This window comes from Periplaneta americana, chromosome 13 (genome assembly GCF_040183065.1).
Source record: "Periplaneta americana isolate PAMFEO1 chromosome 13, P.americana_PAMFEO1_priV1, whole genome shotgun sequence".
In the NCBI taxonomy this organism is placed as follows: domain Eukaryota; kingdom Metazoa; phylum Arthropoda; class Insecta; order Blattodea; family Blattidae; genus Periplaneta; species Periplaneta americana.
In genome coordinates, this window is record NC_091129.1 from 5,968,812 (window position 1) to 5,984,791 (window position 15,980).

At 35.2% G+C, this 15,980-nt stretch overlaps 1 protein-coding gene across 3 annotated transcripts in view; it reads left to right on the top strand.

The window, feature by feature from the left end:
* LOC138711707 (retinol-binding protein pinta-like) overlaps positions 1–15,980 on the top strand; it is a 72,979-nt gene that overhangs the window by 17,232 nt on the left and 39,767 nt on the right. Inside the window, exon 2 of one of the 3 annotated variants that reach the window (XM_069842855.1) lies at positions 2,394–2,657. The exons of 1 other annotated variant lie outside the window; for it this stretch is intronic. The gene's annotated coding sequence lies outside the window, so the exon portion shown is untranslated. Of the gene's footprint in view, positions 1–2,393; positions 2,658–3,833; positions 3,853–15,980 lie in introns of those variants that run through there. One more of the 3 variants, XM_069842857.1, reaches the window with a different exon arrangement.

The window sequence follows — 15,980 nt, forward strand, 5'->3', positions numbered from 1 at the left end:
TACACTCCACACAAAGCGCTTCACTAGTCTCTTCCTTAGTTATTATTTCATAGGTCCGCAGAAGATGGTCCTTTTTCTATTAAAGCTTCCTTTGCCATTGCTATCCTCCTTTTGACTTCCTGGCAGCAGCTCATGTTACTGTTTACAGTACATCCCAAGTATTTGAAGCTGTCCATTTGCTCTACTGCCTCATTTAGAATATCCAAGTTTATCTTCATTACTTTTTTCCTATGACCATGGTCTTCGTCATGTTCATGGAAAGTATGAAATGGACAGTTGGAATAAGATACAAGGGAGTGTTGGAAAGATTGGGTGCAGAAAAAATAATGATGAAACTGATCAGAAAGAGAAAAAGGAGTTGGTGGGTAAGTGGTTGAGAAGAAACTGCTTACTGAAGGATTCACTGGAAGGAATGGTGAACGCGGAAGATTTCGGAGTAGAAGATGATGTCGGACGATAAACGACATTAAGATATATGGATCATATGCAGAGACTCAGAGGAAGGCAGAAAATAGGAAAGAGATCTACCGATGTAGCTCAATCAGATAAGCCGCTTACCTGCCGATCCGTAGTTGCGCTCGGAAGCAGGTTCGATCCCAGCTTGAGCTGATTATGTGGTTGGGTTTTTTCCCCGAGGCTTTCCCCAACCGTAAAGCCAATCCTCGACCTCATGTCGCAAAATAACATCTCGCTATCACCAAACCTATTTTTATTTTATTGGGTTATTTTACGACGCTATATCAACGTCTCAGGTTATTTAGCGTCTGAATGAAATGAAGGTGAGAATGCCGGTGAAATGAGTCCGGGGTCCAGCACCGAAAGTTACCCAGCATTTGCTCATATTGGGTTGAGGGAAAACCCCAGAAAAAACCTCAACCAGGTAACTTGCCCCGACCGGGATTCGAACCCTGGCCACCTGGTTTCGCGGCCAGACGCGCTAACCGTTACTCCACATGTGTGGACACCAAACCTATCCTCGCTGAATAACTTAGTAGTTGATATAGCGTCGTTACATAACCAAGTAAAACAATGGGAAAGATGGGAAAGCTGGGTTTGCAATGAGAGACCTGCCCTTGGGCTGAACACTAAGAATGAATGTGAGGGAGTAACTTCAAGAAAGTATAAAATGGTAGCCATTGTTGTTCGGATTTCGAGTTGACGATTGAACTTAAGGGGAGAGAATGGTATTTTTGATGAAAAATGACTAAATTAAAATATATATATATATATATATTCTTTAAAATACTCTGTGATATGTGTGGATCGCCATTTTTAAACTTCCTGCATTATGGATTTTTAAATCACTCGCCCACTTTTATTGTTGTTTCCGGTAAATTAAATTTTCAAAAATTGTTTTTTTTCTTCAAAATACCCTTTCATATGTGTGGATCGCCATTTTTAAACTTCCTGCATTATGGATTTTTAAATCACTCGCCCACTTTTATTGTTGTTTCCGGTAAATTAAATTTTCAAAAATTGTTTTTTTCTTTAAAATACTCTTTGATATGTGTGGAATGCATTGCATAACATTTTGTGGGTATTTATGCCCTTATCAGATGTTGAGACGTCATTTTTAAACTTCCTGCGCTATGGATTTTTAAATCACACGCCCGCTTTTATCGGTTTCCAGTAACTTCATTTTTGTTTGCTACATTGCCAGACAAAATGGATATAATTTCTGAACTATTGAAGTTACGTGCATGAAATTTAGAACACACATTCTTTAGACTAATAGGAAAAGTTTCTCTGTAACAGAATTTTGTTAATTGATTTCATTTTAAAAATACGTCCGTTTGTTTGTAAGAAAGGAAATCAGAAAATTGTTACTAAATTTTAATTGTTTATTTTACAAACGTAGGGATTAATATCAAAATTCTGTTACAGACTGCTTGTAGAACATACTTTTTCAAATAAATTGCAAAAACTGTTTGAATCTATCTTTAAAAATGGTTCAGATATATCGGTTTTAGTACAATCCTGCATTGGGTATATTTTATTCAAATTTGGGCCCCCAAATAATTTTTTTTTTCAAAATATTTTTATTTGGTTGAGTTACCACAGCTATGAGCTCTCTACATACAAAAAATTAATAATTTACAACAAATAGGAAAAAAGATTTAAAAAATACCATCCTCTCCCATTGAGAATGAAAAGATTGACTGCCACTGTTTCTGCTGGAGGTGACGACGATGATGTTGAGGTTTAATTTCATTTAAAGGAACCAGTATTAAAGATTGATAGTCCTCAGAAATCTATCATCTACGCCTGGACTGAATACATCACTCTTTCATGTAAATGTAAACATGCTAACCATACGACCAAAGAGTACGACCGCATCTTCCCAAACGTTTAGTAACTCTCTGCCATATAGCCTGCCTGTTATTCAATTACAGCTGTAAACATTGCTGCACTTTCTATATTACGTGTCCGAGAGAGCATTGTCCCCGAGGCGAGGAGCTCTACTTCCTCTTCCGAAGGCGGACTTTCAGCGAGTCTGTGTATAAACCGGAGCCTGGAGTGACACAGCGAGTTATCTTCCATATATGCGAGAGTGAGCCGGAGTTGGTGGCTGTAGTGTTGTATCCTGTCTACCGGTGTGAAATTCAACAATTGGAACTCGTCTGCTTCGTAGAGGTCTTATACCGGAAGATTACAAGGTAGGATTACACTTCTTATAAACGTACTATGAAGAAAGTTTCGTAACTTTAATTATTGTATGTTGGCATTTCAATTTTCGACGTTCCGGTGAGGAAAAGTGAACAAATCCTGTTCAGTTTCGCAAAGGTGTTATACCGGAAGATTACAAGGTAGGATTACACTTGTTATAAACGTACTATGAAGAAAGTTTCGTAACTTTAATTATTGTATGTTGGCATTTCAATTTTCGACGTTCCGGTGAGGAAAAGTGAACAAATCCTGTTCAGTTTCGCAAAGGTGTTATACCGGAAGATTACAAGGTAGGATTACACTTCTTATAAACGTAGTATGAAGAAAGTTTCGTAACATTAATTTTTGTATGTTGGCATTTCAATTTTCGACGTTCCGGTGAGGAAAAGTGAACAAATCCTGTTCATCTTCGCAAAGGTGTTATACGGGAAGATCACAAGGTAGGATTATACTTCTTATAAACGTACTATGAAGAAAGTTTCGTAACATTAATTTTTGTATGTTGGCATTTCAATTTTCGACGTTCCGGTGAGGAAAAGTGAACAAATCCTGTTCAGTTTCGCAAAGGTGTTATACCGGAAGATTACAAGGTAGGATTACACTTCTTATAAACGTACTATGAAGAAAGTTTCGTAACATTAATTTGTGTATGTTGGCATTTCAATTTTCGACGTTCCGGTGAGGAAAAGTGAACAAATCCTGTTCAGTTTCGCAAAGGTGTTATACGGAAAATTACAGGGTAGGGTTGTACTTCTTATAAACGTACTATGAAGAACGTTTCGTAACTTTAATTATTGTATGTTGGCATTTCAATTTTCGACGTTCCGGTGAGAAAAAGTGAACAAATCCTGTTCAGCTTCGCAAAGGTTTTATACGGAAAATTACAAGGTAGGCTTACATTTCTTATAAACGTACTATGAAGAAAGTTTCGTAACTTTAATTATTGTGTGTTGGCAAATCAATTCTTTGACGTTTCGGTTAGAAAAGTTAACAAATACTGTTCTGCTTTGTAGAGGTCTTATACCGGAAGATTACAAGGTAGGATTATACTTCCTATAAACGTATTACGAAGAAATTTCGTAACATTTAATTGCTTGTTGCCATTCCAATTCTTCGACGTTTCGGTGAGAAAGGTGAAGAAATATTATTCTGCTTAGCAGAGGTGTTATACCGGAAGATTACAAGGTAGGATTATACTTCTTATAAACGTACTATTAAGAAGTTTCGTAACTTTTAATTGCTTGTAGCCATTCCAATTCTTCGACGTTTAAGTGTGTAAAGTGAACAAATGATGTCCTGCTCAGCAGAGGTGTAACACTAGAACATTACAAGTTAGGATTACACTTTTATTGTACAGTTACCCAACAAAAGATGGGACCATTGGTCGGAGACCATAAGCACAGGTAAGTTATCTAAAATTACGCGTTGGATCATTTAAATTCATTCTATGTGATTTGCTGTTCGAAATAATTGCGAAACTCACTTGAAAATCTGCAATAAAATAATGTTTTTTTAGTTTATTATTTAACGACGCTGTATTAACAACTCTGTTATTTAGCGTCTATGGGATTGGTGATAGCGAAATAGCGAGATGAGACCCATGATTCGCAATGGATTAGTAACTGACGTACGCTTTACGGTTGAGGAAAATGTCGGAAAGAACCCAATCAGCTAATCAGTCCAGCCGGGAATCGAATCCACGCATAGTGGTTCAAATCGCTCCCAACTTGTTGATTCTTGCTCTCAACGTTTTCCAAATTAACTATATATAAAAGCTTAATTTATCCAATTTATTAATAATGTGAATTTATATTAATATACAGCAAGGAAATGATTCCAGTGTAAAAGACTCACAATGTCCTATTGCATGTAATTGGGAGTAAAATATTTTCTTTAACATTTGTGCACCAGTGGTCCCAATAATGCTTGAGGAACAATGAAAGAGTATTACTTTGAAATAATCGGTACCTACTACGTAAAATGAAATACTGTGTTTGTTTTTTGTTGTTTCGAAATTACTGCAATATTTATATTTTCTTCAAATACTGTATACAAATCATGTAAATAAATGATTCTTTACAAACGACTGCATTGTGAATTGTAACTGAGTAAGTCTATTGTTTCTTATGTTACAATTATTGTCAAATATAGACACTGACAATAATTGCGTTTTTTCCTTCTGCTAAGTATTTTTATGCTCGACCATGCCGAAATATAGTAATTGTACACCTGGTAGCAGTCCTTTAATGCATGTCATTAAAGTACACCTACTCATTAAAGTACAGGTGTTCAGCCAATGACAAACTCAGCTTACAGGTGTTCAGCCAATGACAGGTCAGCTTTGTACCGTTATAAAACCGCAAGTATCGATTATTCTCCGATATGCGATCGAAAGGGAATTAGCGAAAAGTCACGGAGGCTGGAAATCCAATACTGTCGCAGAAGGTTATGTTCTGTTACTATAATAATTAGCGTTAATTGTAAATAATATTCAAATAAATTCAATTTGTCATCTCGTTTTTCAATGTCGAATTCAATAATCAAGGTTATATCAAGTTTAACGGGATTACATCAAGGTCAATGACATTATTGTTCCTCGGAAAAAAATCAAATCTTTCGCGTCTGCGCACATCTCACAATTCACAACCTAGAACAAGGTCACTTCCGATCTTGTCAGATACAAATAAAAATGTATACATCTGAATAATTTCAAGTTAGAAATATGGTCGAGCATAAAAAGTCATATGAAACACGCTTATAATGGTAATTAAGAAGCTCGTATGAAAATTATGAAACTCGCTTGCGCTCTTTTCATAAACATCCATACTCGCTTCTTAATTACTATCATTATAAGCTCGTTGCATAATGTACTATTATAATGTCCAAATGTCAATTTAATTGAACACTAGAAGGGCAGAATAGATTCTTGTACATCCCTCCCGCTAAGAACTGGTAAGAGCAACACGTGAATGATGCAATCTGCACAGATCGGCGTTCCGCGCACATACACTGCACTTTCAGTGTCTGATTTCTGACATGCCTGGACTAAATGAAAGACATCGCGTGAAGGGCAGCTCTGTTCAATCGAAGTTAAATGGGTGCGGGTTTTGTATTGTTTACCGCATTCTAAAAGCTTGTCTCGACACAGCATGCTTGATTCTGTTTGAAAAGTGAACCTTTCGGCAGGAATTCACCTGTGATCTAGTGAAGGTGCTGTGAACATATATTAAAATACAGCCAGTAAAATCTGTAACTTTGCCTATGGCTGTAAAACACTTCGGAGATGACTACTTTTCAGTCAAGGAAGAAAATATATATTATGGTATAAACTGTGTAAGTTAGACATAAAAGTTAACAACATCATGATTTACAAAAATATACTGACTATAAAAGACACATGCAACATCTGAAATTGTTTAGTGATTCGATTTCATAACAGTCCAATTTTTATTATGACTTTTGTCTGATGATATGTGCGAATATTTCGCTTATAATCTTGGAATCCCCATTTTGAAGACTGCCTTGAAAAGACGTATACGACTAGGAAATTGCAGACTCCAAAAACCATGTGTAAACAATACTTAGGCCTACTCTCGTGTTAGTATTAGTATTTAGTATTTATTTATTTAACCTGGTAGAGATAACGCCTTCAGGCCTTTTCTGCCCCTCTACCAGGGGATTAGAACTATAATATGAAGAATAAAATTACAATTAATATTAAGGGGAATTGGACATAATCGCATGCAAAGTAATGGTAAAAATAGCCTATCTTCAAGCAGTTATAAATGTAATACTATTTATCACAGCTATTTCATTTTTTTAAAGATATATGTATACACATTAAACTTTAAAATGAAAAAAGAATGGTTAATCTAGTGTAAATCTTACCCTTAAATTAATTTTTGAATTTAAATATATGCTTTATATAAATTCACTACATACCTGTGATTAGGTACACTCTATTCACTTATCATAGCACACATTGAATTAAAATTTTGGCCACTTACTGCTAACAGATACTAAAACATACCCTACTAAAATTATTAAAATATCTGTAATATTTTGGGCATAGGGCTTATACTAATCTTCAATTTTTTTTAAATTTATTGACGGTGATGATTACTAGAAGCCCTATGCCCATAATATTACAGATATATGAATAATTTTAGTAGGGTATGTTTTAGTATCTATTAGCAGTAAGTGGTCAAATTTTCAATTCAGTATGTGTTATAATAATTGAATAGAGTGTACCTAATCACAGACATGTAGTGAATTTATAAAAAAATTGTGCTTAATTAAAAAAATTAATTTAAGGATACAGATTTATTCTAGAGTCACCATTCTTTTTCATTTTTAAAGCTTAATATGTATACACACATAGCTAACAAAAATGAAAGACCACTGATAAATAGTAGACTATTATATTTATGACTGCTAGAAGATAGGCTATTTTTACCATTATTTTGCATGCGATAATGACCAACTCCCCTTAAATTTACAATTACAATCACAATAAAAATTAAAGTACGACAAGATTACCTGGTTAATGAAAGCTAGTCATTTTATCATAGAAGTTAAGAACAAAGAATATTTTTGTATTTACTGAATTACAAATTGAACCTAGAATAACAAAATTTTATATTGATGAAATTACCGGATATTGAAATATTTTGTGATAGATTAAGAGAACTATTTACAAGAAACCATGTCTGAACGAGTCTCAATTACTGACCAAGTGCCTAGTAAGTTTTCGTTTGAATTGAATTTTTATTTCGACAGTCCCTGATGCTAGCAGGTAGCGAATTCCAGAGTCTTGGCAGGGCTATTGTGAAAGAGGATGAGTATGAGGAGGTGCGATGGGATGGTATTGTTAGTATTGTTTCATGGCGAGAGCGTGTGTTCAGATTGTGGTGGGAAGAAAGGTAAGTGAAGCGAGACGACAGGTACGAAGGAATAGAAGAGTTCAAGATTTCGAAGAGAAGGAGAAGTGAATGTAAATTTATTTTCTTATCTATAGTCGCGATGCTGTTATTCCCGGCGTGACTCCTCCTCTTTGCTTACGTCTTAGGAAGTGAAGGCTCTATAAAGTCTAGGTAGGTAGTATCGTTCGCCATTTTTGTTCTTTCGGTACGCAGCTACCATACGAGGAATCTATTTGCCACACCGTTAAACATTATCATGTCGTAGCTCCTATGATAATAAATCAAACGCACTGTAATTCAACAAATACGAGGAGCATCCAGAAAGTAAGTTTCCCGATTTTTTCCCCTTGAAAGTAAACATAATTAGCCGTGTCAATTGCGCATGCGTAACAGATCTATGACGTAACAATCATATGCCAGCCGGACAGGTCCCGCCTGGTGCCAGTAGCGTGGCAGCAGCGGTCCAAAATGGAAGCTCTTATTCCTTCTCCCGCCGCCTGCGAGGTTCGGTCGGTGATAAAGTTCTTTAATGCACAAAGCATTGCGCCAATTTAAAATCATCGACAGCTCTCTTAGGTCTATGGGCCGAACACACACACTCTCTCCCTCTCCATTTCCATCTCCATCTCCCTCTCCCTTTCCCCCCCTCTCTCTCTCTCTTTCTGGTGAGCGTTTTGGCAACGACGAAGAGCTGAAGACGTCTGTCACACGCTGGTTCCATTCACAGGCGGCACAGTTCTACGACAGAGGGGTACAAAAGTTGATTCTGCGATACGACAAGTGTCTCAATTCTCATGTTGGGTATGTTGAAAAAATAGCTGAAACATTTCTGTACCTGTTGCCAATAAATGTTTTCCTGATAGTATGTGTTCTTTTTTTTTTAATAGGGAAACTTACTTCTTGGATGCGCCTCGTAATTGAGCGGGAAATAACGTCCTCGTGTGCTTTCTGCGAACGCCAACGAAAGAGCGAAAATGGCGGGCGATTATATTAAGTATTTATCAAGCCTTAAGAAATGAATAACGTCTTCATAAGCGAAACACACGACGCACACGTTTAAATGTAGCCGACCTGCAACGTATTGGCTGCCGGAAATTAGAGCGAGGGGACTATAGGTTAAGCCAACCTATTGTTTCGTGGGTCAATGTAGAGTATCCACCGCCCATTGAACGAATAGTTGTTAAACGAGCTTTGAGCGACTTCCGCCGATTTTGGAATAGACACCGACGCACTTAGGTTAGGTTAGGTTAGGTTAAGTTAGGTTAGTTTTGGTTAGGATTTTTTATCCCGTCAAGATGAAGGTGAAAGCGATTGAGTGTGATTTTTGTTTTCTATGTTGGCAGTTCAAATGCGTCGGTGTCTATTCCAAAATCGGCGGAAGTCACTCAACGCTCGTTTCACCCGAATATTTCACACTTTTATCACTGCCAATGTTGCGCTATAAACCAATTTTCGCAAATCTAATGTATAAGACTGCCTACACAAGCAACAAGTTATACTAAATGTTTAGGATTAATGTAAAACTGGCCTATGTCTCCTATAGTGGGCGGGACATAAGTGACATTCACCCTAGAGAATACATAACATTATAATCAGATGCTGTTTCGATAATATAAAAAAAATGCTTCTCGAACATACCACAAACAGCTGAATGCAGGTCTGATAAAAGTACTTCGTAAACCTGTAAAATTCTTCATTCACTAACACAAGACACACCACTACACAAAAACTACAAATAATTGGCTTCAAAATTTTTAAATGCTAAGTTATTTTCGAGGTCGAGAATTTCTCGTTCCGATTTGTTATAATAAGTTTATGTAAACTATTTTAAGACCTCACTTGAGGAACATGAGAGAATAGGTCTTATGCATTTATTTCCTACATACAGTAACAAAACGACAATTTAATAGTAACAATGATTCCGCATGGTATCACCGACCAACAAAATTCTGGTCGTATTATTTTACTCTCTTCTAAAATTAGTGCTTCATATGTTTATGGCATAAAACTATACCGGACAATATGTATCTCAGTTTCACCAACACTTTTGTTTTCATGATTGTAATTATCTCCTAATTGCATTATTTTACTCACTTTTGTATTACAGGTAGTTTGCAATTTTGGACCAGTTTTTCTGCACGGCTCCAAAATATAACTTCTATCCCCATTTTATGCTGCTCTCTATATTTGTATTTACTCATAATCACAACACATTCTTCGCCACAGTTTTAACTTTAAGATGAAATCCATTAAAACAGGAAAGCAATGAAGTACACAGTTCTTACTACTACAACAGCACTAGGAGAGTAAACATTTATGACTGAGTTCAGCGCCCCTTGCGTGCCATTATGAAAACAACACGAATAAAGTCACATCAGTGCCCTCTACTCTACTAGGAAAAACATATGAACAACGTCAACACGACACCGTCCCTGCTCTACTGGGAAAAACACATGAATAACGTCTACTCGACACAGTCACGAGAGAAAACATATGAATAGCGTCAACATGACAACGTAGTTACATCAGGAGAAAAAATACGAGACGTTAATATTGGAGATCTACATACCGAATGGTCCAGGTCAAATCTATGTACCTAAGATTTATCAATCAATCAAAAAGCGTATATGCAAGGCATATCAAAAACTTGAACAAACAAAACCTAATCTCTCACTGATCTTCGACCTCAAGAACACTGTTTAAGAAACTTTCATGCCTTTTTTTTATTTTACTTTTAATATATATTAATGATTAACTCCGTACGTAGATGAAATTATTGGGGATCATCAGTGCGGTTTTCGGCGTAATAGATCGACTATTCATCAGATTTTTTTGTATTCGACAGATAATGGACAAAAAATGGGAGTATAAGGGTACAGTACATCAGTTATTCATAGATTTCAAAAATGCATATGACTCGGTTAAGAGGGAAGTATTATATGACATTCTTATTGAATTTGTTATTCCCAAGAAATTAGTTCGATTAATTAAAATGTGTCTCAGTGAAACATACAGCAGAGTTCGCATAGGTCAGTTTCTATCTGATCCTTTTCCAATTCACTGCGGGCTAAAGCAAGGAGATGCACTATCACCTTTACTTTTTAACTTCGCTGTAGAATATGCCATTAGGAAAGTTCAGGATAACAGACAGGGTTTGGAATTGAACGGGTTACATCAGCTTCTTGTCTATGCGGATGACGTGAATATGTTAGGAGAAAATCCAAAAACGATTAGGTAAAACACGGAAATTTTACTTGAAGGAAGTAAAGCGATCGGTTTGGAGGTAAATCCCGAAAAGATAAAGTATATGATTATTTCTCGTGACCAGAATATTGTACGAAATGGAAATATAAAAATTGGAGATTTATCCTTCGAAGAGGTGGAAAAATTCAAATATCTTGGAGCAACAGTAACAAATATGACTGACAGTCGGGAGGAAATTAAACGCAGAATAAATATGGGAAATGCGTGTTATTATTTGGTTGAGAAGCTCTTATCATTCAGTCTGCTGTCCAAAAATCTGAAAGTTAGAATTTATCAAACAGTTATATTACCGGTTGTTCTGTATGGTTGTGAAACTTGGACTCTCACTCTGAGAGATGAACATAGGTTAAGGGTGTTTGACAATAAGGTGCTTAGGAAAATATTTGGGGCTAAGAGGAATGAAGTTACAGGAGAATGGAGAAAATTACACAACACAGAACTGCACGCATTGTATTCTTCATCTGACATAATTAGGAACTTAAAATCCAGACTTTTGAGATGGGCAGGGCATGTAGCGCGTATGGGCGAATCCAGAAATGCATATAGAGTATTAGTTGGGAGACCGGAGGAAAAAAGACCTTTGGGGAGGCCGAGACGTAGATGGGAGGATAATATTAAAATGGATTTGAGGGAGTGGGGTATGATGATAAAGACTGGATTAATCTTGCACAGGATAGGGACCGATGGCGGGCTTATGTGAGGGCGGCAATGAACGTTCGGGTTGCTTAAATGTCATTTGTAAGTAAGTATATATATATTAATGTCTTATTAAAAAATGACTTACAACAATACAACGAAGTTCATTACTCTCATGTATATAATACAGTTTTACTTTTTGGTGGAAAAACCTGGTATGAGATAATTATATAATTCAAATAATGGTCTTTGTCATAAATTATCTTTCTATCAACGAAAATAAAACCATAATTTTTCCATTGTCATTATCTGAAAAATGTAACGAACCTCCTACATTTCCTAAGTTATTAAATTACATAACTTTGATTGTTGCCTTATACAGTGTAAATGTCCGATTACTAATGAGTCCTCAGAAGTTAAATATTTAGGCATAATTTTCGACAGTCACTTAAAATGGAACCAACACATTAATTACCTTTGTGCTAAATTACATAAAATAATATATTATTTTGTTTTATTGAGGAATTACTAGTCAATAAGTTAATTACTCACAAAATAGGCCACTTAACTTTATTTCAATCGGTAATTATGTATGGAATTATAGGATGGGTTAGCTTACGTATTTAAAACCAATTTTAATACACTTTATTTACTACAGAAGAAAATAATTAAAATAAGTCTTCATAAACCAATTGAATTTCCATCTGAAAAACTGTTTGTAGACTTTAATCTACTTAATATAAGACAAATTTATTATATTGTATTAATAAAATTCATACATAAAATTGGAAATAATTTTGTATTGTATTCTCATAATTATGAAACGAAAGGTATGAATTCTTTAAGATTATTTGAATCAAAATGCAACACTGTTACAGTATTTAATCAAAGTAGTAATTTAGGCCCAAGAACATATAACAAATTTATATTTAAATATCCTTCATTGATTAAAGTTCACGTTAACACTTTGTTTCTTTTTTAAACATACAATTATTTAGTCATACGTTAAAAAGTGTTAAAAAATTTAATAAAAGGTAGTCTGTCGAAGGTATATACCTTTTTTAAAAATTTAACACTTTTTAACGTATGACTAAGTAATTTTGTGTTTTTAAATATCCTAATCTTGACAATTTTAATAATTCTAGTATTAAATTTAAAAAGTTATGCATGGATTTTATAAAAATTGAAAACTTTTAAAATTAAATTTATATATTTTAATTGCACAGTAGGCATAAGACAAATTTTATTATATACTTCTTAATTTCAATTAAGGAATGCGTCCCTGAGCACGAGTTCTAATCTTTATTGAAAGGGTTTGAAGATAATTTGTCATTAATTCGCTTTGTCCAGCAAAACAGTCAACAATGTGTCCTCTTCTGCTAAGGCTATATATAAGTGCCCCACTGCAGCTACTAAGAGTGTACCCGTGTGTACTACATTAGCCAATTGTAAAGAGTGATCACAAAAACGTTACTTGTTTCTGGGTTCCGTTTTATTGAACTGGTTTCCTACGCCACTCTAATCTGAATAGAAGCATCTGATCCAGTTGGTCGTGAAGTCGATTTCTTTGCGGAAGTTGAGACTTCCGCTATCATTCTTACGCCTATTATATAACAAAAAAATCCAGGTAATGCAAAAAGTATGTTCAGATAATTAATTATAAAATAAGGACAAACAAGTAATTTTGACAGTATTCCACAAATGATTTAATGGAGAGCACAAATTTGTGCTTCTTTGAGTTGCGGGAGAAACCAAACAATATTAATGACTCATATTTGTTATACGGAAATAACAGGGATTAAAAAAAATAATTCAGTACAATCCTAATGTCTTACCAGTAATCAAAGCTGTTCCTCTAATACCAACAGATGAAGGAAATGATGTAGCAACCGCAAGTAGGCCTAATAGGCCTGAGGATGGGCTCTATATCGTAAAAACACACAAACAAACATCTATATACAGGGACATCATTTTATTTTTACTAACATTTTTAATATTAATTTGCCTATACCTCTGGATCAGCGCCGTTTGCTACCCCCTTCCACAACTGGAGTTCGATGATACTGGCGTAATATACAAACAAACCACTTTACTAGGTATAGGAGGGAAGAAAATTAGTTCATCCATTTACGTAAACTAGGAAATATTGCACTTTTGAGTTTGATCATTTTCATTAGGTTTTTGTTTAATCCAAATACAGTACAGTATTAACAATGAGTGTTTTTACTCACGAACCGAGCTATCCAACACATTAGCGTACAATATAGAGAATGAAGTTAAATTGAAAAATAATCATAATATGGATATTTAAACACATTTTTGAAAATGGTGGCCGTTCATTTCGATACAGGCTTCAGTTCTAATGTGCATATTATCGCATTATATAGACTATTGTACCTAATCCCAATTACCAGATTCGTCCTTCGTACTAGTAACTCATGTTGAAATAATTCTGTACCTACTCTATAAAAGAGTACCTTACGTACTGTAAATTCAATCTTCACTTCTGCCCGATCCGAAAACATAAAATTACTCAGACATACTATCTATTGTCCGTCCAAGTCGTTATGTCGTAGGGTCGTAGAAAAGGAGGAAATCACGTGACAATTAATTACTTAACGAGGCCCTTTCATTTAAGTTATTTTAAACAGTGGTATGATATTACGTAGACGTCCAATTCTTAACAGAAATTAATATTCTCAGAATAGAGCTAAGACAGCCCAGCCACTAGCTGGAGAATAAAAGCTGGTGAGGGAAACCCCGATACGACGTAGGCAAATGGACGACAGTACCTGTGCGAAAATGATTCAATATTGAAAGCTGTTTCGTCACTGGAAAACGCGAACTTATTTTTAGAACGTACTGTTTACTATGACCGTAAGGCTACTATGACTGTATATGCGGTCTTGGATCTGTGTGGAGGACGGTTGAAATTCATTAATAGAAGGGGTGGGAGTGAAGTACATTAAAAAACTCAGGTACAATAAAAATTGAAGTAAAAATAAAATGATGTCCCTGTAGAACATGGAAAACATGATAGTAGAAGGAACAAGAATAAAGAGCGTAAGATTTACTTATGATATGGCGTTGTTAGGAGAAGAGCTAATGGCGCTAAATAACAGTCGTGAGTAGTATGGGATGAAGATAAATGCAAACAAGACGAAGATGATGGTTACATACTTACTGGCTTTTAAGGAACCCGGAGGTTCATTGCCGCCCTCACATAAGCCCGCCATTGGTCCCTATCCTGAGCAAGATTAATCCAGTCTCTATCATTATATCTCACATCCCTCAAATCCATTTTTATATTATCTTCCCATCTACGTCTCGGCCTCCCCAAAGGTCTTTTTCCCTCAGGCCTCCCAACTCACACTCTATTTGCATTTCTGGATTCGCCCATACGTGCTACATGCCCTCCCCATCTCAAACGAATGGATTTAATGTTCCTAATTATGTCAGGTGAAGAATACAATGCGTGCAGTTCTGCGTTGTGTAACTTTCTCCATTCTCCTGTAACTTCATCCCTCTTAGCCCCAAATATTTTCCTAAGTACCTTATTCTCAAACACCCTTAACCTATGTTCCTCTCTCAAAGTGAGATTCCAAGTTTCACAACTATACAGAACAACTGGTAATGTAACTGTTTTATAAATTCTAACTTTCAGATTTTTTGACAGCAGACTGGATGATAAAAGCTTCTCAACCGAATAATAACACGCATTTCCCATATTTATACTGTGATTAATTTCCTCCCGAGTATCATTTATATTTGTTACTGTTGCTCCCAGGTATTTGAATTTTTCCACCTCTTCAAAGGATACATTTCCAATTTTTATATTTCCATTTCGTACAATATTCTCTTCACGATACATAATCATATACTTCGAAGATGTTGGTTATCATAATAAAAATAAAAAGATAAACTTGCGAATTCAATTCAATTTTATTAAGCAATTAAACATACAGTGATAGGCTTCGTCACAATACGGAAGGAAAAAAATACAATTGAAAATACACATATAGCCTAATTGAAAACAGTAACGTTTAATTTAAATGAAAACACAAAAGATTTTGAAAATCTAAAAATTAATGAAAACACTTCACTCTTAATGTAATATTTGTAACTAAATGTAAATAATTTTATTTATTAAAAAACAATTTCGTATGAATTTATGTTAAACTCATCTACAGAGTAGAAAGGATTAATTAAAAGCTAATTATAAAATCTAGCTTTGAAACTATTGGTTGGTGACTTATAATATTGACTGGGAAACTTAGTATATAATTTCATTCCCATAACAGAAAAAGTTTTACTAGTTTTATGTAATCTACAGTATGGAATATTAATTTGTTCACTATTTCTAATTCATGATCATGTATATTGGCTATTAATGAGTAATTGTCGATACTAAATGAGGCAGTAGAGCAAGTGGGCAGCCTCAAATACTTGGGGTGTACTACAAGCAGTAACATGAGCTGCTGCCAGGAAGTC